The following is a 2,687-nucleotide window of genomic DNA, read 5'->3' on the forward strand; positions in this document are numbered from 1 at the left end:
GCGGTCATCGGAAGTAAAACGGCGAGCTAAACCGCTAGTCTACCTAGGTGGTCATAGTAGAAAGCAATTTAATTACATTATGTATGTCCCGTCCCATATGAGCTCACTATATGCCAATATAATTTGGTATAATACATTCAACATGGTAACTAATATAAAAGTGAAAATGATTTTGTAGGTTTGTTTGTAACACTATCACACTGGTAATATTATAAATCTAATGGCTTACCCAATTATCATGAAATTATAACTAATCTTATACAAAGAGATGATATTATTATGAAGAAAGAAAACTTCAGTACTGCGAAATAGAATGAAAAAAAAAATCTAATGTAAAGAATTTTTTTTTATTGGAATTTATATTTAAAATATTTTGCTTTATATTTATATATCTTTCCTTTGACATTTCTCATTTATATTAGTGCACCGCCAACAATCTTTCTCTGCACCACTCATGGTTGCCTGGTAGATAACGCCGCAATGATATTAAGTCCGCCATAGGTACACATTGTTTTTGTGCATTAAAGTTAAAAAAATTAAATTTTTAACGCATATTTTTTATAAAATATACTAGGCAGTAGTATTTTGGGGATCACTTAAATAGACTACTTTTGGTTCCTGTTAATCATGGTCGTGAGGATAAAGTAGTGAGAATAAATAATAATAATTGAAAGTACATATATATAAATAAATAATAACAATAAAATCCAGGGACACTCACACACTGTTATCTAGTCTAAAGCTAGGCAGAGCTTGTTTTGTTTATTTATATATTTCAGGCTATTAGGCCCATATTATAAGTACTTTATAGACTAACAGAAATATGAAATAGTATAAAATTAAGATATTGAAATTGTCTCTGTCATCACGGCACTGACGGCGGCAATCTGCCACGGTAGCGCCGGTACACCACACCCTTCGGCCTGTTGTCTTCCTTCATGAAGGTGGGCAACATGTTAGTGGGGACCCGGGCTACAAACGCCTTGAAACTCGCGTTGTGGCTCGACTCCAGCTGCGTCACCCTCAATGTCAGGTTACTCTTGGTACGGATATAATCGACATAGTTTAATGAGTACTAGACAACTGATACTTACTTAGTTACATTATACTTATAACACAGTCATCGATACAAACAATCATATATCAATACATGAATACAAATAACATTTGTATTCATGAATATGATTGTTTGTATCGGTGGTATGGCATGCGAGGAGTTCAACCCGACATTATACATATAACATAGTCATGGATACAAACAATCATACATGAATACATGAATACAAATAACATTTGTACTCATTTTGTATTCATGAGTATGATTGTTTGTATCGGTGGTATGCCATGCGAGGAATTCAACCCGACATTATATATATAACACAGTCATCGATACAAACAATCATACATGAATACATGAATACAAATAACATTTGTATTCATTTTGTATTCATGAGTATGATTGTTTGTATCGGTGGTATGCCATGTGAGGAATTCAACCCGACATTATATATATAACACAGTCATCGATACAAACAATCATACATGAATACATGAATACAAATAACATTTGTATTCATTTTGTATTCGTGAGTATGATTGTTGGTATCGGTGGTATGCCATGCGAGGAATTCAACCCGACATTATACATATAACACAGTCATCGATACAAACAATCATACATGAATACATAAATACAAATAACATTTGTATTCATTTTGTATTCGTGAGTATGATTGTTGGTATCGGTGGTATGCCATGCGAGGAATTCAACCCGACATTATACATATAACACAGTCATCGATACAAACAATCATACATGAATACATAAATACAAATAACATTTGTATTCATTTTGTATTCATGAGTATGATTGTTTGTATCGGTGGTATACCATGCGAGGAATTCAACCTGCAACCATTGGAAGTAAAGCCGTGTGCTAAACCGCTAGACTACCATCTATATGTAGACTATAATGATACATAATGACAGACAGTTCGTGTCCAATTAACTATAATAGATAATTGAATTACATAGTGTGTTATTTAGTGTTACATTTCATAGAGGCCAGTGTAACTTGTGTGTAACGTGTTTTTTATACAATTTTTTATAATGAAGTAAGTATTTGTACTTATAATTTTATAATAATCGGAATCTTATTGGATTTTTGGGAGATATTGCATCTCTATGCATTTTCTACCGCATATATTATGGGGAGTATTCTGACGAATTGTTCGGATTAATATCAGCTGCTGAGTTTCACCACCGTACCGGGTGGTGAAACTCAGCCAACCATCCTGATCATCTGGATGAATGGTGGTCCTCCACAGTGCGGTTTTCTAGAAACTTTTTGCCTCGCACAACCACATTGTAGTATCACCTTCCAGCAATGGTATTTCCGAACCGATACGATATTAAAACCTTCAAGAAAAGAGCTTATTCCTTTTTAAAAGGCCGACAACGTACTTGCAATTCCCCTGGTGTTGCGGGTGCTCATGGGCGGCGGTAATCACTTACCATCAGGTGAGCCTGCTGAGCATGCTCGTTTGTCCCCTGTGTCATAAAAAAAATCTATATTCATCCCGTGATGTGTCTATTAGGTTTCATTATTCATCACAATGTATTTGAAGTCAAAATAATTAGCAAAGTTTCATGCAATAAGATATTAAAAATATGTATATGAATATGGA

This window comes from Achroia grisella, unplaced genomic scaffold (genome assembly GCF_030625045.1).
Source record: "Achroia grisella isolate CSIRO2021 unplaced genomic scaffold, CSIRO_AGI_Agris_v1 utg283, whole genome shotgun sequence".
NCBI lineage: Eukaryota > Metazoa > Arthropoda > Insecta > Lepidoptera > Pyralidae > Achroia > Achroia grisella.